The sequence below is a fragment of the Amblyomma maculatum genome, chromosome 1 (assembly GCF_055883805.1).
Source record: "Amblyomma maculatum isolate TAMU_Amacu chromosome 1, ASM5588380v1, whole genome shotgun sequence".
NCBI lineage: Eukaryota > Metazoa > Arthropoda > Arachnida > Ixodida > Ixodidae > Amblyomma > Amblyomma maculatum.
The window spans coordinates 309,613,322-309,636,232 of NC_139344.1; the positions used below are offsets into that span (position 1 = coordinate 309,613,322).

Below are 22,911 nucleotides of genomic sequence, written 5' to 3' on the forward strand. Positions count from 1 at the left end.
TGCGAGCACCGTACAACCAGCCGGTTCAAATGGCGCGCCGTCGCAACGGTTGAGTGACAGCGCTGCAGGTGGCGAAAACGTCCAATACCAACAAAAATTAATTCAGTAAAAGGAAACCTTTAGATAATTAAAATTCGCACTTGTAGTTTATGGGTCACCACCTTCTTTGTTTAACTGAAACTGTATAGTTTCATTTGCAACAATTTCAGATACGATGGTGCGTGCGCCATTATCATCATCATCGCCCCCTCCGCTAAATTATTTGAGTTGCGGCGCGTTACATGAAACGTTTTAAAAATATGTTTGACGCGTTATTGACTCTGGTTATTCTCATTCCAGTGCTTTACGGAGCCTGTGTTGCGCTTTATCTATTTGTTGCTAATGCTAACGAACCATAAAATGGCTGTGTTTTGTGTTTATACAGCACAGGCGACGCACTTCGCACGGTGAGCATCACTTTGGTAAGTCGAATAGAAAGCCAGCTGATTGCTCTTTGGAAGGAAATGAGTTAATATATTGATTTGTGTAACATTAACGTACTCGAATGCCATGTTGGTAAGCATGGTGCCTGCGCTAGAACCGCGATTCTTCCGCGAATCGCTGTGTGAAATTAGCTGGGAACGATTTGTTTCGGGACGTTTAACTGTGAACATTGCAGCAAGGTTACTTTCTTGCTGCACTTGAGGTTGTCTGAGAGAAGTTCTGCTTGCCTGCGCAGAACTAAATAAAGCGCTCCGTTGAAAGTGTTTAGGCATAATGACTACAGAGACATCGAAGGCTTACGTTTGTGTCAGAAGTGCTTTGAATTAATTTTTAGTGTCAATGTGAGGCATGTAGCTTTCCCCTAGCAGTCGTAAGATCACCGAGGCCAACGTCAGTTTTGCACTTGCATCGGACGCGCCTTTTCAGCACATGCTGCATGTATGCGCCTGTTGTTGCTTTTATGTATGATGACTGTGGTAATAGTTTGCAGACTAGCTGAATATAGAACTGTGTTTCAAGTGTGTTGACCGCTTCTTAATAGTGTGTAATGTTGATTTACTAGAAATTAAGCTTCGCTTTTTTTTGGCAAATGATAAGGGCCTGACACGCTGTCCGTCAGTCCCGAGACGAGTGGTACGCTGTACAGCAAAGTAAATGTACTGCATTACCGAACGGGGTCACGTACTCGTTAGCTATGATTTTTATTTCTATAACTGTAGTGCACAACGTAGATGTAATGTGCGATCGCTTGGTTCTTTCCTAGTGTATTCTTGTAAAACAAATAAACTGGTCAGAACAGCATAGAGATGTGGCTTTAGGGAATGCATCGAAACAGGCTTGCCAAATGGCTTGTCTCTGTTCTCATTCTCGCTCAGATCCAAAGGCAGTACATTTCATTTATCAACTTAATTTTTTTGTAAGTTCAGTGTTTGACTTTACAGTAGTTGTCTGCATGTTAGGTAATCTGCCCAAGTATAGATGACTTGCAGCACTGTCACATTCTTGGTGGACCAGAGCCATGAACAAACCCTGTTTGCCTGCCTAGCCTGCTACTAGCTACCTGCCCCATGGACGATACCTATACCTGATTTACTATCATGGAGTAGGTGTGACAGCCACCTGATAGCTCGCAGCTGCAGCCATGTTTTTATGTTCTACACCTGTGCACTGCAGTGTAACGCTCTATCACGCATTTTAAAAAGGACAGTATTTAATGGCTACATTTTCATCTACAATAATCTGTCACGGTTCCATCCACCAAGGCTGCACAACATTCATAGGTGCCCTAGTGAGGCTCAGAGGAGTTTTGAAAATTCTTGTGCAGTATTGTTGAATAATTACTTACAAAATATTGTCCAGTGAACCAATTTTAACTGTGAATGTATTTATTTTTTCTAAATTACTACCCACGCAATGTTGTTATTGCGGCATTGTGAATGCACAAGATTGTTAGTCTGCTAGAGTTTCCAGTTTGTACAACCCATAGCCATTTAAACAAGAATTGCAATGGTGGCGCTGAATGGCAGCACTTATCTGCGAGATGCCTGATGCATTGTGAGGGCACCAGACATTCCCCTCATCATCTGCGGCGACTGTCATCGATACTACGAAATCACAGTGGTTGCCAGTGTTCAGGTGCGCTGCTCGGGGTCGCAGTCGTCAACAATTTCAAGCCACTACAAAAAGTGTTAATTGCATTGATTACATCTTTGCATGACAGCCGATGTAACCAGCATGAACTATGTCTTACTACAGGTACCATATGCTGTTACTTGCTGTACTGTACGACAGCACAGAGCACATGTGTGATTAGTGGGGTAAATAAAATAAATAAATACTGTCTCCACTGGGAATCAAACCTTCATCCCTTGTATTCCTCACATACTGTACTTTGTTTATGGCAATAGAACATGAGTCAGCACAGATGCATTCTTGCAGTGGAATTATCTAGGCATAGCACTGCTAATTTTTGTTCTAATGTGGCACCTTTTATGGAGTTCACCGATTTTTTATTTTTTGCATCGTTCATATAATAAACACATAAAAACCCTGCAGCACTATGAAAATTTGCCCGTAGCATTCAACTCGTGCTACAGTATGTGCAGTAAAGCTACCTTTGTCTTTGTGTGCAAAATGAAATTTTTTACGAAAGATTTACATTTTGCATGTTGATTTGATCAGAATATATTGGTTTTGAACAAGATTGGAAGAGGCTTTTCAATACCCGAGCTGTTTCATGTGCATGGTTGTTAACTACCATGCTCAACTTTGTAGTCAAGTACAATATGTGCATAGTGCCTATATGCATACAATATATGCATAGAGGCAGGTAGAGTGATTGTTTAGGTGTACTGTAATTATCAGGCTGTGCTAGTATCGTTACAGCTATGATATAAAAATTCGCATCAGGTTTGTAGAACTTTTATTGTGAACAGTGGTTATATGGTGTCTGTGTATTTTATTTTAGCATAGCAGTGATATTGGTGCAAGTTCTGTCAAGTTTTGTTTTGTTTTGATTTTAACTTTGCTTATTGCCACTTGTGGACAGCCTTATCACACAGCGCTATTCAGGTTCTACTAGTGTCGAAGATCATTGATTTCACTTTTTTTAATAGACACTGAGGGTTCACTGACACATACGCTACCAAATTTTTTTGTTTCAACTGCTTCAATTGTTTTCCTTCCCAGTGGTGTTGTACATTTTCACAAAAATTTGCTTTCAAAGTGAAGTTGTCGACTTTCTTCCAAGTTGTGTGATATGCTGTGAAAAATGGCATGCGTGTCATGAAACTTGTTCCAGATTTTTTTGATCGCATTCTGCATGTACGAGTTTTTTCAACCTTCTATGAATTCTTTGTCTCAAAAATATTAAGTATTCAGGCTAAAGTAGGATTAGGTTGCATTCTAGGTTCTGTTGTGCTGGGTAGCAGCTCAGCAGTCAGATTCTTTTACTGGACTTGCCTGAGAGTACGAGTTGTCTGAAGCCTGCACACAGGCCCATATCATGCCATTTGACGCAATTTTTACGCTTGACCGCCATCAGTTCAGAAAAGGACTGTATTGGGCTACTACGACAAACATTACCCCAGCTTGTTTTAGGCGGAAAAAAAAAAGTTTGTGCCATGGTCGCCATCTTGCATGTTCTCATACACTTAAATTTCAAATTTGTAAAATTTGCTGTTCTCATCGTAGTTGTTCCAACAATATCCCAAGTTTTCCAGAAGTTAAGGAACCCAAGAAAATTGTTTTGGAGATTAGAGAATATAAGCCATGCCAGAATAAAATTCTTAAATTTAGAAAATTTGCTTTTTGCAGCATTTACAGCTGTAAAATACAGAGTAAGGTGGTTCTAGTAAACGTATGACCTGTATTAAGAAAAACGTACCACTCCGTGGCATTTATTTTGGGAAGTTAAATCACAGCACTCAGTTCCTTGCTCGCATACAGCCACCCAAACCTTCAACTAGACTGCTCAACGGCCACTTTCAACAGTGATGCTGTTTAAACTGGAGGTTGTTTCATCTATTCTGCGCAGCTTAATGTGTTTGCAGTAATGTCACCATGACCGGATGTGACATCATCATGACGTCAAATCCAGTCATGTCTAATAACCAGAACTGAGGTCACCACATGACATCATGTCCGGTCATGACCGATGACTTCACCGTGCGATTCACGCATATATGAAGCTAACCTTGCCAGGCATCCAATCTCCCCAGTACTATTCACAGCTTGCTTAGAGGAAGTATTCAGAGACTTGGAATGGGAGCAGTGAGGGATAAGGGTAGATGGAGAATACCTCAGTAATCTGCGATTTGCTGATGACATTGCCTTGCTAAGCAACTCGGGGGATGAACTGCAAATAATGATTGATGACCTAGACAGGAAAAGTAGAAAGGTAGGCTTGAAAATCAATATGCAGAAGACTAAGGTAATGTTCAACAGCCTCAGAAAGGAACAGCAGTTTACATTAGGTAGCGAAGTACTGGTAGTAGTAGGCGAATATGTCTACTTAGGACAGGTAGTACCCGCAGATCCGGACCATGAAAAGGAAATAAGAAGAACAGGATTGGGATGGAGCGCATTTGGCAAGCACTCGCAGATTATGACTAGCAGCTTACCGGTATCGCTCAAGAGGAAAGTATACAACAGTTGCATCTTACCATTACTCGCCTATGGGGCTGAAACGTGGAGGCTAACCAAGAGAGTTCTACTTAAGTTGAGGACAACCCAGAGGGCTATGGAACGAAAAATGGTAGAGGTAATATTAAGAGACAGGAAGCGTGCACAGTGGGTCAGAGAAATAACTCTAGTTACCGACATTCTAGTGGAAATTAAGAAGAAGAAATGGACATGGGCCGGACATGTAGTGCGAAGAGAGGATAACCGATGGTCACTGAGGGTAACAAACTGGATTCCAAGGGAAGGAAAGCGTAGCAGGGGGCGGCAGAAAGTTAGATGGGCGGATTAAGAAGTTTGCAGGGGTGAAGCGGATGCAACTAGCACAGAACTGGGTTAAGTGGAGAAATATGGGAGAGGTCTTCGCCCTGCAATGGTATAGTCAGGCTGACGATGATGAATCCCACAGACTTTCGGTAGAAGCAATGTTAGGTAACCCAAGGGCCGCCTTATACGCCAGCCTAATCATAGCGTCCACCTTGTTTTCCTCCGTCACGTCCATATTCATACAAGGCGTCACATAAACTGTTCAACTGATTACGAATGCCTGTACCAAATGACTTGAATCCTTTTCCTGCAATCCTCTCTTTAGATTGGAGATGCTTTCAGTGAGCCTCATGGCAGCGTTTACCGTATTCTTTAGCTTTCCTAAGGCCTCCTTATTTTTCCTGTTAGTCTGCAAATACATGTCCTGTTGTAGCGTATCCTCCTCCTCCAATTGTCCGTCTCTACCCCTGGTGACACAGAGTAACATCGCACCAAGTGGTGACACACAAGCGATCTGTATCTGAAGAATGGTGGCACCTTAGATAGAGAAATGTTCGTGTCAGGCCGCACAACAAAAAACACTGAAATTGTGTGATTCAGCAACTTCAGCTACAGATTTTTTTTTTTTATCGCACTAGCAGCAAAGAAGCCAGAAGAGTCTGTCAGAAGAAGCTCTGATTTCAGCTTTTAGCGATTCAGGTACTACAACCACCTGTAATGCCAACTAGTGGCCAAAGGTGCACATAGTTTCCGTACCCACTTGCTTTTGAGTATGTACACATGATCGCTGCATGTTCTCAGTTTTATCTCTGTTTAGGAGGGTTTCCACAATTGTTAGGAACGATCTGCTGACACTGGCACACAAGCGTGTAGTTTTCACGTAGATAGGAACCTAGTGTATACTTGAGTGAAGGCTCTCCAGCTTATGATACAAACTATTTGTAAAAATAAAAATAAATATGATTGTACAGGGATTTTAGGGAAACCAACAGGTTGCTTGTTTTGACGGATGTTTGGAAGAAATGACTAAGTGAAATGCTTAAGTTCATAGGCCTCTTGTTTGTCCAACACGGGCATTGTGAAACTTCACTGGCTGAAGCTGCACTGGAATGAGGACATCTACAGTGGTTTGCCTCCACCAGGAACAATGCTGTGAATCTGCTTCATAGCAGTGCTGGTGCTTCTCAAAGTGGCAGTCCTGTACAATGTAGACCAGCTGCCACAAGTAATGCACCGGTACATCAATCAAGTGCGAAGCCCTCACAGCCACATTAGGCAGTATTTGCATGTAGCTTCCCGAGAAGAGTTCAATAAACAGATATTTAACCTTCGTGGCACACCAGCTCAAATTTTGTCACCCTCTGCAAAATGTGCCAACCATAAACCACAAAAAGTTGACAAATGCACGAAATGAGTTGTGCTATGAGCAAAAGAAGACTGGGCTTAAAAATAATGTTTCTAGCAATTTGGCAAAGTTACGAGAATGGCAAGCCTTCACAATGAACCACGTAACACATTGGTTCCTGGTATTTGGCTTCACTACATTTTATTGGTGTAGTCGGGAGAATAGGAATTTCCAGCTCGCAACAACCACCCCATCTTGATACATCAAGGCAACTGCTGCAGACATACAACAGATCCGAAGGCATGTCGCCTAGCACACATTACAATAGATGCTGTCAAGAGAGTGCAAGAAGTGGCCGATTCCATGCCAAGTTACTTAAGACAATGCCAAGTTTCGGACACCATCACATACAGAGAACTTTTGCTCAGATAACCACAGCTGTGTTACCCCCGCAAGGGTCAAGTGTTGTTGTATATGACAAACTCTTTAATCCATGCCAGGCCTGTTCACATATCAATCTGTTGCTTTAATTCTAAAGGCTGAAAACTAGAGAGGCAAAAAATTGCAGTCACACATTTGTGCTTCTCCACCTCCCGCCACTGCAAATCATGCGTCCAAAATCACTCTGAATGCTTTCCAAATAATAACATATCAGCAAATGCAAGGGTGACAATACTCCACAACAAGATTAAATACATTGCAAGCAAAATATTTTAAACTTAACTAGTAGCACGCTCTAAACCAGTAGGAGTGAGAGTGTCCATTTGGTCACACCAGTTACAGCTCACTGCACTACTGAGGTAGCGGCGGAATCCAACTGGTGGAGGAAACTCGTATGTCGGCCCAGAGTATTCCTTGCCTCTGTAAATGTAAATAAATGAGAGTAATACAGCAATTACATTTAGTTTGCATAAATTCAGCAAACTCACTCACAGTAGAATTTGATTTGAGTAAAGCAAGTGAGAGTGCCTGCCGCAGAAGGAAAAAGGCAGTAACGAGACTGGCAGTCAATGCTAGCACAAATACAAATATTTAGCACACTTGCAAAACACTGAAATAGCAAACAAAGAGACTAAGTTAAATCACGTGTGCAGTAAGTGCGAAATATGCTGCGGCTTGCATGGAATTGTAATCAAGAGTGCTTATAGCAGCAACTGCCAAGCTCTTTGACAGGATTACGAGGTACAGTCTTTGTCAAAAGTGTAGAGCCCAGGGGGTCTGCTTCTGGGCCAGTTCCTGCGGCTTGTAATGAATTGCCGGTATTCCAACTTTGTTGATGGCAAGAAGATTTTTTTGTCCTACCCCCTTCAGTGGCCTCAACTAATTCTACATCAGTGCCACTATTCGGCTCAGAAGCGGACCCCCCGGGCTCTACACTTTTGACAAAGGCTGTACATGCAACGGTGCCTCACTCCCCTCAACAAAACGTACCACCTCAGGTTAATTATTGCTTTATTTTCAAATAAGCTGTCAATGGCCTTGACAGCAGCTTGAAGCCAAGCACTGCCCACTATTTATGGAGGCATTGTTTCTGCTATCATTCCCAGTTTTCTCAAAGTGATGACGCTGTTGGAGCAAGCAAAAGATATATATTAGGGAACTCTGCGGTATCGACATGAATCTGAAGTGTTAAATCTATATAAATAAGCTCAGCGAGTTCTACCAATGCAGTTATTTTCGTAGTAAAAGGGCAGATACTCTCATGGGCAAGAACCTATGATAGCCGAAAAGTCACCCTCATTGCTGCATGCACCGATGTGAGTACTCGACAGTGGAACGTGTGAGCATACAAGCACAATAAATTCGTGCGGGTATACGCCCGTATCTTGTAGCAATTTTATGCTGAGCAGTAGGCTCGTTTCACTCCGGGGCTCATTTCGCACTGGGCCAGTTTACATTTATACTAACTCTCAGCTAGCCAGCAACTCCCCTTCTTTAGCACTTCGTCGACACTGTAAAGAAGCTGACCTCTTGCACTGCAGCACCACGTATGGGCCGCATAGATAAATACCTTAAGACAGTTTTTTGACAGAAGCACGACCGTTTCTATGGGCCCAGCCACTCTGCTGAAGCTGCGAGGAAGGCAATAAAACCTCCTGATCATAAACCAGCGCGTTCACGCTGGCGCACCACACCAAAATGCCTGCTACTGCCCAAACAAACTAGGCCACAAACGAAGAATTAAAAAAAAAAAAAAAAAAAAAAAAAGCAAATTACAAACTTCCGTGACTCTCGACTCACAAATAGTTTCACATCATCTGTAAGTCGCCGCGTACGTCCCAATACCCCAGTGCACCCCGAAGACAACAGCAACCGGCGACCGATCGGTGCACAGCAGCAGGTATGCAACGGTTGTTTCAAGCGCGAAGAAACGGCATCGACGCATTTATGCAGTCTCCACATGCCTTCGCCCGGAGACTATCGCGTGATTACGCCGCGTCAGTAATTGTGACTACCGCATAGCTGCACTGCCGTGTAAAAACTCGTTAAAAAAACTGCAAGACTGTAGCAGAACGCCAACAAATGCTTTACCTAGAGCTCGCGGGCATGTACGAAACACCATCATTCGCGTACGACTCACCGTAGTCGGAGGCTGCAGACAGGCCAGCGACAGGACCGAAGGCTACGCTGTTGAATTTAGGGCAACAATCCACAAACTGAATCAGATTTTCACCGAATTTGCATCTATCGGGATGATGCCCCGCAAACTACAACAAGCCGACGCATGAAAGCGACCTAGGGCTCGCAAGGCGCGAACACCCGTTGCCCGAAAAGCGCGCCAGCTTTTGCTCGGGTGCGGTGGCTCGAAACGGGGTAATTGGCATCTGGGTTTGAGGCTTATTTCCAGAAAAAAGCAAATACTAAAAGTTGTTTGACGTCACATCCGTCGAGAGAATCAACGCATCCTCCTTTCCACTTTGGTTCTGGGCGCGCATGCGCAGTTCACGGAGCCGGCTCTCTGCAAGTTCAGGTCCCACTCTGTACGCAGCACGCAACGATGAACGTTGAACCGGGGCCGATGACGCACCCATCCGCGGATGAAAAAAGCTTTGGTCTGAGCCATATCTGAGCTATCTGAGCTTTGGGCAACTACGCAGCGGATAATATAATAAGTGGCCGAGAGAGGCCGTTAGAAACAAGTTAAAATATTATTATAAAGGTGACACGTTTTTTCTTACGCAAGAAACAAAAACTGCATTTATTCCTGAGCGCGAATATTATGTTTACTTTCTAGTTCTTTGGAGTTCTGGCAGATCTTATTTTCTGTGCGCTAGTAATTTGCCTCACAGAGAGGGAAAGCGGCAGGGAAACGAGACCACTGTAACGAGACCCTTCTTTATTGGAATGCTCCGTCGCTTCTGCGCATGCGCCAGCTGAAAGAAGTGAGGAGAAATAACTTACCGGATGTGACGTAGCCTTGTTTTGTTTTGTTTGTAAAATGTCTGCTTACGCACCGCTCTCAAACGGATCGCTCTCAAAATCGCTCTCAAAGGCCTATGTCCTATTGGTCAGTTCTGACCGGTCAGTTCTGCGTCACCGGTGGAAGTCATCAGACGTCATGAACACGAAAGAAATGATGACGTTGGGCACTTAAATATGGCCGCCAATTGAGAGCGTTTTTTTGAGAGCGACAGAAGCAGTCTCAAACGTTTGAGAGTGAAAATGGCGGCCGCGTAAATTGCGATGCGCCGCTTTGAGGCATTGTATCGGCGATCCACAGCGAAGAATGAAGCACGAGGACGCGTTTGACTTGCCGGACAAGTTGCTCCGGCTCTGTTCAACTCGGGAACAAGCAGAAAGTGTAGTGACTGCGCGACGATTGCCGACGAACATCGATGAACGGCGGCTTGCGGGCGAGTGCGTCGTCACCGCGGCGGCAAGCGCACCGCATTTTTTTGCTACCGGAGGCTTCCAACCACGATTATACCGTGCTTCCAACGTACGTAGGGAATGTAAGATCGTTTGCATCACGCAGTGCGTCGGTAGCGGAAGCCATCGGGCGGAACGATGATTGCCGTCAAGGATACGGAAACAAGTCGCTAGGCAAGGGGTTCTACGCACGTTGTGAACATCACAATAGTGAGTAGATTTTGTTATTGACTGCGTGTGTTTGCCGAAGAGTTCTGAAGATCATAGTAAACTTGTATTGTGCCTGCTTTATCTCAGATCAGCGAAGCGAACACGCGCATTTCGTGACCCTGGCTGCCCCGCCGGACCAACGCCTCCTCCACGGCGCGTTCGTCTAGCGTTTGTGAATGCGCCGTAAAAACGCCTGCTTCTTTTCATTTCATCCTTCTGTCAATTATATATGCGCGAATCAAAAGCGTTCAAAATAAAGTTGTAAGTTCAGTGCAGTTGTGTGTGTCCCTAGTCTTGTCCTTGTCTGCCAGCGCTGCGACACCATAATGTTTGATAGCGGTACTCCTGTGCACCGAAAGGTGATCGAAGGTCTGCTGAACACCTGCGTCTTTTTCCTGATTAAGCTCTAAAAACCCGTGTTGGTCATCGAACGATCTTGATTATATGCATTGATGTGTGCAATACCACTTGTTGTAAGTCGGCTTCTCTGCAAGGCTTTTTTTCCAACCAAAAGGTCTCGTTCCCACTCTTGCATTGTTTTTTAACAGTTGTCTTCAAAATGACCTAGCGAGAGCTGTCGAAAGGGTTCTGTATACCTGCCCTTTATATGTAAAGCACAGGATGAAGGGACTATTGATTGTCCAGCGCGCCTTGCTCCTCGATGACTGGTTTCGGGCCATTTGTCACGCTCCCTGCCAGCGACACATTCGCGGTTTGAAAGTGAATGCGCCGTATAAACGCCTGCTTCTTTTCATTTCTGCAAAGACCGGGAGTCTTTTCTGAGGACAAGACTTTTTTTTTTTTGAAAACAAGCCTTGCAGGGAGAGACTGACTTAGATTTCGGCTTCGGCAAGAGATACATTTCCTGAATATGCTGAGATGGGCTATATGCCAAAGAATGCATGTTGCAGTGAAATTTTGTGCATGGCAAAAGCAATAGGAGACAAATATTTATAGTGTTTAAATTTATTTGCTGCCTAAGAAATCTGGGTGCTTCTGTTATGCAGGTAATCATCACTACCAAGTTACAAGGCTGTCCTTACAATGATGCTTGCCTAAACAGCATTGGCACACGTTGTAAGCATCCCTGCGAATGTTTACGATTCTGGCTGTGGGCTACTTAGTATGGATCTTCAATTGAGTGCTAAAGCATGCTCAAAAGCTGTTGAGATTAGCAAAAGATGGGCCTAAGTGGATGTCATATTTTGGTTACCCATGAGACGGCAACTACCCACTGAAGTCATGGCCGATTACACCAGCGCCAAGCCATCCCAGTCCCAGCTCGCTGTCTCTTCTCTGCTACCGTCTTGCAGCCTGGTACAGTTGGCTGTGGTCACTGTGGTGTAAACATGCTTAAACTGAAAAGTGCAGTATTACAGCAAGGCAGTAAATGTTCATGATGCTGATTGTAATCAGAAAATACCACCAAAAAAGATCTTTTTACTGCCACTTATATTCAGTAGAAACACTTATTTCTTGGCAGCAGCATTTCACTTGAGTGTTTTTACTGCAAAAGAGGCAGCATATAGAGAAGCACATGTACCTTGATATACATTGATCATACAACATTGACATGTACATTCGAGAATAAACCACTAGGCCCAAAGAAGCCATTCCATTGCATATTGAAGCTACCTATACAAATAGGTACTGTATGCATGGTGGAGTATACAAAATGCTTATATATCAGATATAACAAAGCTGTAGCTGCTGCTCTGCTGTAGCAGCTGCTAGGAGAATAGTGCATTTTACTTGGCTTCAGTGCCCAGAATGACTGCTGAATGACAAAAATCTTAGTGACAATAAAATAACTGCAATCATAACAAATGCATTGCTGGGGCTATGTGTGAATAAAGGTTATTTTACACTAATAAAACGTGCAACACTGTCAAGAAGAATGCTAAACAGCTTGAAGACAGTAGAGGAAGCTAAACTATAAGCATCCAATAAATGATTACGCCATAAAGTGTGATATACACATTTTGCACAGCCACTTTTGTCATTGGCATTTATTTTCTAAGTCTTTTCAACAAATAACCAAAAAAATTCATCTTCTGTTCAAACTGATATTTTATTAGAAAAGGCTTGTACATAATTCACACAATATTGAAAGAGAATGCGTAATGTGTGTAAAATGAACATATTTTGAAACACTAAAGACTCTGATGGATATAAAGGCACTTGAAAGCTAGTTGTCATAGTGCGATCGCAGAAATTGAGCCGATTTCGAGCTCGCTCGCGGCATCACATGCATGATACGCTTGCTTTTCCTGCCGACAGAGTGAACACTGTCTAGCACGAACAGAAACTATGACACCGTCAGAGAGGCCTTGCAACAATGTGCGACCAACACCATCACTCTTACCGCTGCGCGAAATGCAACATACTAGACATCCCTGCTCAGGCCTACCTTTATCGCCTCTAAAGGTCTGGTAGAACAAACTCGTTCTCGCCTCGGTGACAATTAAAAAAAAAAAGTGCTTTCTTTCTCTTGCACAAGCCAAAACGGAGCGTAAACGTCGGTTTCTGTACCTCACACAGAACATCAGCTACTGAACATGAACGGAATGGAGCAGCAGCAGCATCAATCGCAATATGAAGAACCGAGCCCAATGTGCCTGAAGTCAAATGGTTGCGAAGCACAGCAGCGAGTCACTGTGGCTTGCACGACAAGTCAGTGGTGAAGGGTCGTGCGTCGGATCTCGTTTCCCGCACTGCAGTCGCGAGCTCTTGCATAGCGGCTGACACCTACTTTGCTTATACTGTCAGCTTCCATCTATCGGTAGAAGTAATAGTGTAGCCTTCATTTTCCTCTTGTATTTTCCAAAGAAACAACACTAGATTACATGGCTATCGCTCGTCGCTCTTGTCATCGCTGGTAAGCACTGATGAAAAACACTCTTCAGTAAGCTATTTTCGTGACAAACACTTTCACCAAGCTGTTCACTGCAGGTTCGTAGCCTTTACTGCTTTCAGTCAGATTTTTCCGGCAACTAACAACATCCGCAGAGGACCTCGATTTTAAACTACGCGTAAAAAGCAGCAGCTAGACGGGAAAATCAGCTGTTTCTTTGCAGGCCGCCATGTTCACGCCTCGCTGTCGTCAGCTGACCCTCGCGGCGAAAATCGTTACCTAGGCGCACATTTAATTTTAATACTGAAAATGCTTCTATTTTTAGTTGCCGTATTATAGCTTCGAACAATGTTTCTTAGATAAATAGAACATTTATACTTTTATTCGCTGCGTTTTCAGGAAAAATGTTTGCACACGGCCCCTTTATCGTGCAAATAAAAGTTTCCGGGGTGGGGCTTTGCTATTAAGCACCCTAGCCTGCTTGTAATTGGCTAAAGCCGTGATGTCGTCACACTTCACATGTCTGAGCCTCGTCATTTTGACGTCACGCTCTCAAACTTGAGACCTGGGGCCGTATTACGCACCGCTCTCAAAATCGCTCTCAAGTTTGAGAGCGTGACGTCAAAATGACGAGGCTCAGATATGTGAAGTGTGACGACATCACGGCTTTAGCCAATTACAAGCAGGCCAGGGTGCTTAATAGCAAAGCCCCACCCCGGAAACTTTTATTTGCACGATAAAGGGGCCGTGTGCAAAAATTTTTCGTGAAAACGCAGCGAATAATAGTATAAATGTTCTATTTACCTAAGAAACATTGTTCGAAGCTATAATACGACAACTAAAAATAGAAGCATTTTCAGTATTACAAATAAATGTGCGCCTAGGTAACGATTTTCGCCGCGAGGGTCAGCTGACGACAGCGAGGCGTGAACATGGCGGCCTGCAAAGAAACAGCTGATTTTCCCGTCTAGTTGCTGCTTTTTACGCGTAGTTTAAAATCGAGGTTCTCTGCGGATGTTGTTAGTTGCCGGAAACATCTGACTGAAAGCAGTAAAGGCTACGAACCTGCAGGGAACAGCTTGGTGAAAGTGTTTGTCACGAAAATAGCTTGCTGAAGAGTGTTTTTCAGTGCTTACCAGCGATGACAAGAGCGACGAGCGGTAGCCATGTGATCTAGTGTTGTTTCTTTGGAAAATACAAGAGGAAAATGAAGGCTACACTATTACTTCTACCGATAGATGGAAGCTGACAGTATCAGTATAGTAGGTGTCAGCCGCTATGCAAGAGCTCGCGACTGCAGTGCGGGAAACGAGATCCCACGCACGACCCTTCACCACTGACTTGTGCAAGCCACAGTGACTCGCTGCTGTGCTTCGCAACCAGTTGACCTCAGGCACATTGGGCTCGGTTCTTCATATTGCGATTGATGCTACTGCTGCTCCATTCCGTTCATGTTCAGTAGCTGATGTTCTGTGTGAGGTACAGAAACCGACGTTTACGCTCCGTTTTGGTTTGTGCAAGAGAAAGAAAGCACTCTTTTTTTTTTTTTTTAATTGTCACCGAGGCGAGAACGAGTTTGTTCTACCAGACCTCAGTTTAGAGGCGATAAAGGTAGGGATGTCTAGTATGTTGCATTTCGCGCAGCGGTAAGAGTGATGGTGTTGGTCGCACATTGTTGCAAGGCCTCTCTGACGGTGTCATAGTTTCTGTTCGTGCTAGACGGTGTCCACTCTGTCGGCAGGAAAAGCAAGCGTATCATGCATGTGATGCCGCGAGCGAGCTCGAAATCGGCTCAATTTCTGCGATCGCACTATGACAACTAGCTTTCAAGTGCCTTTATATCCATCAAAGAGTCTTTAGTGTTTCAAAATATGTTCATTTTACACACATTACGCATTCTCTTTCAATATTGTGTGAATTATGTACAAGACTTTTCTATTAAAATATCAGTTTGAACAGAAGATGATTTTTTTTGGTTATTGGTTGAAAAGACTTTGAAAATAAATGCCAATGACAAAAGTAGCTGTGCAAAATGTGTATATCACACATTTATGGCGTAGTCATTTATTGGATGCTTATAGTTTAGCTTCCTCTACTGTCTTCAAGCTGTTTAGCATTCTTCTTGACAGTGTTGCACGTTTTATTAGTGTAAAATAACCTTTATTCACACATAGCCCCGGCAATGCATTTGTTATGATTGCAGTTATTTTATTGTCACTAAGATTTTTGTCATTCAGCAGTCATTCTGGGCACTGAAGCCAAGTAAAATGCACTATTCTCCTAGCAGCTGCTACAGCAGAGCAGCAGCTACAGCTTTGTTATATCTGATATATAAGCATTTTGTATACTGCACCATGCATACAGTACCTATTTGTATAGGTAGCTTCAATATGCAATGGAATGGCTTCTTTGGGCCTAGTAATTTATTCTCGAATGTACATGTCAATGTTGTATGGTCAATGTATATCAAGGTACATGTGCTTCTCTATATGCTGCCTCTTTTGCAGTAAAAACACTCGAGTGAAATGCTGCTGCCAAGAAATAAGTGTTTCTACTGAATATAAGTGGCAGTAAAAAAAAAAAAAAAAAAGATCTTTGTTGGTAGTATTTTCTGATTACAGTCAACATCATGAACATTTACTGCCTTGCTGTAATACTGCACTTTTCAGTTTAAGCATGTTTACACCACAGTGACGACAGGCTGCAAGACGGTAGCAGAGAAGAGACAGCGAGCTGGGACTGGGATGGCTTGGCGCTGGTGTAATCAGCCATGACTTCAGTGGGTAGTTGCCGTCTCATGGGTAACCAAAATATGACATCCACTTAGGCCCATCTTTTGCTAATCTCAACAGCTTTTGAGCATGCTTTAGCACTCAATTGAAGATCCATACTAAGTAGCCCACAGCCAGAATCGTAAACATTCGCAGGAATGCTTACAACGTGTGCCAATGCTGTTTAGGCAAGCATCATTGTAGGGACAGCCTTGTAACTTGGTAGTGATGATTACCTGCATAACAGAAGCACCCCGATTTCTTAGGCAGCAAATAAATTTAAACACTATAAATATTTGTCTCCTATTGCTTTTGCCATGAACAAAATTTCACTGCAACATGCATTCTTTGGCATATAGCCCGTCTCAGCATATTCAGGAAATGTATCTCTTGCCGAAGCCGAAATCTAAGTCAGTCTCTCCCTGCAAGGCTTGCTTTCAAAAAAAAAAAAAAAAAAAAAAAAAAAAAAAAGCCTTGCAGAGAAGCCGACTTACAACAAGTGGTATTGCACACATCAATGCATATAATCAAGATCGTTCGATGACCAACACGGGTTTTTAGATCTTAATCAGGAAAAAGACGCAGGTGTTCAGCAGACCTTCGATCACCTTTCGGTGCACAGGAGTACCGCTATCAAACATTATGGTGTCGCAGCGCTGGCAGACAAAGACAAGACTAGGGACACACACAACTGCACTGAACTTACAACTTTATTTTGGACGCTTTTGATTCGCGCATATATAATTGACAGAAGGATGAAATGAAAAGAAGCAGGCGTTTTTACGGCGCATTCACAAACGCTAGACGAACGCGCCGTGGAGGAGGCGTTGGTCCGGCGGGGCAGCCAGGGTCACGAAATGCGCGTGTTCGCTTCGCAGATCTGAGATAAAGCAGGCACAATACAAGTTTACTATGATCTTCAGAACTCTTCGGCAAACACACGCAGTCAATAACAAAATCTACTCACTATTGTGATGTTCACAACGTGCGTAGTATTTCCGTATCCTTGACGGCAATCATCGTTCCGTCCGATGGCTTCCGCTACCGACGCACTGCGTGATGCAAACGATCTTACATTCCCTACGTACGTTGGAAGCACGGTATAATCGTGGTTGGAAGCCTCCGGTAGCAAAAAAATGCGGTGCGCTTGCCGCCGCGGTGACGACGCACTCGCCCGCAAGCCGCCGTTCATCGATGTTCGTCGGCAATCGTCGCGCAGTCACTACACTTTCTGCTTGTTCCCGAGTTGAACAGAGCCGGAGCAACTTGTCCGGCAAGTCAAACGCGTCCTCGTGCTTCATTCTTCGCTGTGGATCGCCGATACAATGCCTCAAAGCGGCGCATCGCAATTTACGCGGCCGCCATTTTCACTCTCAAACGTTTGAGACTGCTGCTGTCGCTCTCAAAAAAACGCTCTCAATTGGCGGCCATATTTAAGTGCCTAACGTCATCATTTCTTTCGTGTTCATGACGTCTGATGACGTCCACCGGTGACGCAGAACTGACCAATAGGACATAGGCCTTTGAGAGCGATTTTGAGAGCGATCCGTTTGAGAGCGGTGCGTAATACGGCCCCTGAACTTGCAGAGAGCCGGCTCCGTGAACTGCGCATGCGCGCCCAGGACCAAAGTGGAAAGGAGGATATGTTTTTCTGGACGGATGTGACGTCAAATAGCTTTTAGTGCTTGTTTTTTTCTAGAAGTAAGCCTCAAACCCAGATGTTCACTGAGCCGCCCAAAGTATGGCCCAAAGGAAGGCTGGCGCGCTTTTCAGACAACGAGCATTTGCGCTTGGCGAGCCCTAGGCACCCTAGGTTGTCTTTCATGCGTCGGTCTGCTGCAGTTTGCGGGCCATCATCCCGGTAGATGCAAACTCGGTGAAATGCGGATTCAGTTCGTGGATTATAGCCTTAAATTCAAGGGCGCAGCCCTCGGTGCAATCCTACTGACTGCGGTGAGTCGTACATACATGCCCGCGAACTCTAAGTAAAGTATTTGTCGTCTTTCTGCCATCGCCTTCCTTGCAGCTTCTTTAACAAGTTTTTGCACGGCAGCGCAAGCATGCGTTATCCTCAATTATTGACGTGGCGCTATCGCGCGACAGTCTCCGGGCGAAGGCGTAAGGAGACGAGACTGCGTAATGGCGTCCACGATCTCGTTTCATTGCACTTGGAACAACTTCCATTCCTGAGTATTGGGACATATGAGGCGACTAGATAACGTAAAACTATTTCTGAGTTCGCTTATATTTGTTTGGGCAGTATAAGGCATTTCTGCGTGCGCCAGCGTGAACGCGCTGGTTTATAATCGGGGTTTTATTGCCTTCCTCGCAGCTTCAACCGATGGAGCGGCTCGGCCCATAGAAAATGTCGGGCTTCTTTCGGAAAACTGTTGGAAGGTAAGTGGCACTCATCTGTACAGACCATACGTGGTAGTGCTGCAATACATGAGTAATATCTGCGCACTGCTAAAAGGGGGGTTGCTGGCCAGCTGAGAGATAGCTTAAACGTAAGTAGGCCCTGTGCGGACTGAGTCTCGAAGTGCAACAAGCCTACTGCACAGCATGAAATGGCTACAAAAGTATGGTTATATACATGACCGAATTCATGTGCTTATTTTCTCGGACCTTCCACTGTCAAGTACTCTCACTTATTTCGGTGTATGCAGCAATGAGGGTGACTTCATTACTCCTCAGCTAGCATAGGTTCATGCCTGTGACAATATCTGTCCTTTTACTGCCGAAATAACTGCATTGGTGGAACTCACTGAGCTTGTTTATATAGATTTAACACTTTGGATGCATGTTGCTACCGCAGAGTTCCCTAATATATATATCTTTTGCCTGCTCCAACATAAATAGTTGGCAGTGCTTGGCTTCAAGCTGCTGCCAAGGCCATTGACAGCTTATTTGAAACGAGAGCAATAATTAATCTGAGCTGGCATGTTTTGTGGGAGAGTGAGGCACCATTGCGAGTACCTCGTAATCCTGTCAAAGAGCTTGGCAGTTGCTGCTATAAGCACTCTCCATTGCAGTTCCATGCAAGCCGCAGCATATTGGACACTTACTGCACAAGTGATTTAACTTAGATTCTCTTTGTTGCTATTTCAGTGCTTTGTAAGTGTGCTAAATATTTGTATTTGTGCTAGCATTGACAGCCAGTCTCGTTGCTACCTTTTTCCTTCTGCAGCAGGCACTCTCACTTGCTTTACTCGAACCAAATTCTATTGTGAGTGAGTTTGCTGAATTTATGCAAACTAAATGTAATTGCAGTATTACTCTCATTTATTTACATCTGCAGAGGCAACAAATTCTTGGTGGCGACGAGCGAGTTCCCTCCGCCAGTTCGATTACACTGCCACCTCAGTAGTGCAGTGAGCTGCGACTGGTGTGACCAAATGGATACTCTCACTGCTTCCACAGGTTTAGGGCGTGCTCCCAGTTAAGTTTAAAACACCTTGCTTGCAATGTATTTAATCTTGTTGTGTATTGTCACCCTTGCCGATATGCTATTTTTTGAAAATCATTCTGGGTGGTTTGGAACACGATTTGCAATGGGGGGAGGTGGGAAGCACAAATGTGTGACTGCAATTTTTTGCCAGTCTAGCTTCTAGCCTTGCAAATTAACAGATTAATACCTGAACAGGCCTGACATTTATTGGAGAGTTTGTCATATAGAAGAAAACTTGATCCGGTGTGGAGGTAACACAGCTGTGGTTCTCCGAGAAAATGTTATCCGTGTGTGATGGTGTCTAAAACATGGCATTGTCTTAGGTAACTTGGCATGGAATCGGCCACTTCTTGTACTCTCTTGACAGCACCTATTGTACTATGTGCTAGGTGATATGCCTTCAGGGATAAGAGTAGATGGAGAATACCTCAGTAATCTGCAATTTGCTGATGACATTGCCCTGAAGCAGTCAGGGTGAGCAGGTTGTACGTCATGCTGGTCATGGAGGAAGTAAAAAAGCCTTAGAAGCAATGTAAAGGGTTCCGGAAATCGGCTGGTATGGATAGGCAACTGCAGATCTTTGAAGAGTGGTAGGGAGATTGTGCTAGAAAAACTGCTTGCTTTTTATTTATTTATTTTATTTCAAGATACTGCAGACCAGTATTCCGGTCCTAGCAGGAGTGGCATACATATATACAGCGCACAAGAAACACAATAAACCACACGAAGCACCGACAAAACTAACAAACAGAGGCAATGTAATGACATGAAATGTGTTGACCAACAGCCGGAGAGAAAAAAAAAGGGAAAACATGAAAAACCTTTGTGCGACATCAAAGTAACAATACATGTCCTAAAAAACTCCGACCCTACTGTCAACCAAACAGATGTTGCTGTAGAGCCTGGTCAAAGTCTGGAGACTGAATTAAGCTTTCTGGGAGAGTGTTCCATTCAGAAATTGTCCTTGGATAAAAACTATGCATAAAGGATTTAGATTTTGCATAAATTGGCTGCAGTGAGTGACTATGGTGATGACGTGTCCGCCTAGTTTTGGGAGCTTTCACACACGGTGGAGGACTGAGGTTTATTTGGTTGTTTAAAATTTTATACAAAAAGAGTAAACGAGTCATTTTCCTGCGAGTTTCTAGGAGCGGAATGTTGTTGGCGGTCATGAGGTTAGTAGGAGAGTTCGTTCTTTGATATTTATTAAAAATGAACCTCACCGCTTTTCTCTGTATTTGTTCAATTCGATAAATGTCTTTTTTAGTGTGAGGGTCCCAGATGATCGAAGCATACTCAAGTTTAGACCTGACGTATGTGGTGTAAGCCAGTAGTTTAAGATTGGATGGAGCATCTTTGAGTTTACGTCTGATAAAACAAAGTTTCTTAAAAGCTGATGAACAAATATTTGAAATGTGAGCACTCCAGGAGAGATTATTGGTAATAGTAATGCCAAGATATTTATAACTAGAAACTTCGGAAATGAGACAGTTGTGTAAGCGATACTGAAATGAACTGAAATTCGTTTTACGAGTTACTCTAAGAAGCGCCGTTTTTTGCGTGTTAAGTTCCATACACCAGTCTTTACACCTGTGTGTAGTGCCTCACGACCTCAAGCGTATTAAAATCTTGGAAGGATTCTAACAGTACCATAATCTGTAAGAAATGGGCTGTCAAGCACTTGCAAACTTAGACTGATCGGATTACTGTCCATTGCCTACAAGATAATAGAATTGGGAAAATCTTGGACTTTCTATCAGCTAAAAGAGCAGCTGGCTTTCGTAAGGGCTGCCATTTTTTTAATGTGTCTGCCCTGCCGCTGTTGTGTGCTGGATTGTAGCCTACATCCACATCGGATAGGAGGCTGTGCAAACAAACTGCTCTTTACAGAAGGGACATAATTTGAACTGCCCATATCATACAATGCAGCAGCAGTAGTGGAGCACACAAGAAGTGACTTATTGTAGAATGGTTGCTTTATTGCGGTAGCGTAAAAGGCGTCACCCTTGAGAAAAATCACAACCATGCCTTTGGCAGGTGACATGGCCATGCACTGATTGGTTGTCTGATTCTGCGATGTCATGAGGCCACATGATATGGCCGAACTGGCTGGAGCTCATATTGTGGAAAAGCGCAAAAGAGACAAAGAATCGAGAAAAGAGAGGACAATGCTATCTGGAGCTGCTAACTCAGGCAGCTCCTTTGAGGTGAGAGGGTGAGGTGGAATAGAACCCTCAGAGACCCTTGGATCCAGTATCAGACGTGCTACTCCACATTCATACAGCTTGGTTAAAACAGAGCTTTATACCCATGTTGGGTGGTCTTAGGCACAATGTGGTAGATTATGGTTGTATGCTGATGATTATGTGTGAGATAATACCGGCACAAATTAAGGGATTAGGGCTTATACCTTTCAGGACCGCTTTAAGCTAATCGTTCATATATGAATGATGGTTCTCACACACTGGCAGACGTAAATTTTCGTGTTTGGAACATGTAGCCCCATTTAGGCAGATAGTATGACAAAAGTAATTATAGTAACTAGTTCACAGGGATGGAAAGGCACAGAATCTGTCACTTGTTTCTGTGGGCACCTGAACTGTGTCGTAAGGGAAGGGATGAGGGAGTCAAAGTGGAAAGACAGAAATGGGTGCTGTAGTGGTGGTCTGTGGAGTAATTTTGACCACCTAGGGATCTTTAACGCGCGCTGACATCACATAGCACATGGGTGCCACTTCGTTTGCATCAAAAGCAGCCGCCAGCGTTCGGGTTCGGACATGGGTACTCCGGCACAGTAATCTAGCATCTTAACCACTGCACTACCGCAGTGAGGCTATTGTGACAACCATAGTTTCTGTTTGTGTGCAGCTTGTTTATTTTTTTTATTTCCTTTTTGTTCTTTCTGGCACAGTGTGACATTTAAAAAATTATTCGAAATAAAGAGGTCTTTGGCTCCATTCACACGATTCTGCTGCTTCTACTATAGTTTTCTTTTTATGAGAGCAGTAGCAAAGTCTCTTGAAGACAATTTTACTAGCTCTCAGTTCAGCTCAGATGATGAATCAGTCAAATGCCAGCCTCGAACTTCAGCTAGTGGCCAAGAAAAGCTTAGTTTCAATCTCTGATCACTCTTGGTTAGTTACACGTGCTCATTTTGTGTTCCCACTGTTCTGTTTCCATTCGCTGGGTTTCAGCAGCAATGAAAGCTTGGTACACTTGATATGGCTTCTCCAGAACTTCAAGTGTGGAACTTCTTCAAGCAAATCGAGTGGAGTTTGAACACCGAGCTCCTATTGCAGATTTTCAAATTTGATGGCAAACTCTCCCACCTTGTGGAAAACATATCACCAAATAATCCAGTCATAAATTGTGAAAGGTTTGGAAATGCCAATGCTATAAACTGTAAAATGAGTAGAGGAAGGCAGAGCTTAAAAATGGGTGTTTTCAGCAACTTAGCGATATTTCGGAGAGAACAGCACACCTT

At 43.8% G+C, this 22,911-nt stretch overlaps 2 long non-coding RNA genes across 2 annotated transcripts; one reads left to right on the forward strand and one right to left on the reverse strand.

The window, feature by feature from the left end:
- Positions 1–6,739: 6,739 nt before the first annotated feature.
- LOC146207043 (uncharacterized) lies at positions 6,740–9,228 on the reverse strand. Its single transcript, XR_014704984.1, has 2 exons — positions 8,856–9,228; positions 6,740–7,135 (listed from the first exon to the last, which is right to left on the reverse strand). It is a non-coding gene; the product is annotated as an uncharacterized LOC146207043 (long non-coding RNA).
- Positions 9,229–9,734: 506 nt separating this feature from the next.
- Positions 9,735–10,629, forward strand: LOC146207044 (uncharacterized). The gene is made up of 2 exons (XR_014704991.1): positions 9,735–10,354; positions 10,442–10,629. It is a non-coding gene; the product is annotated as an uncharacterized LOC146207044 (long non-coding RNA).
- The last annotated feature ends 12,282 nt before the right edge of the window (positions 10,630–22,911 follow it).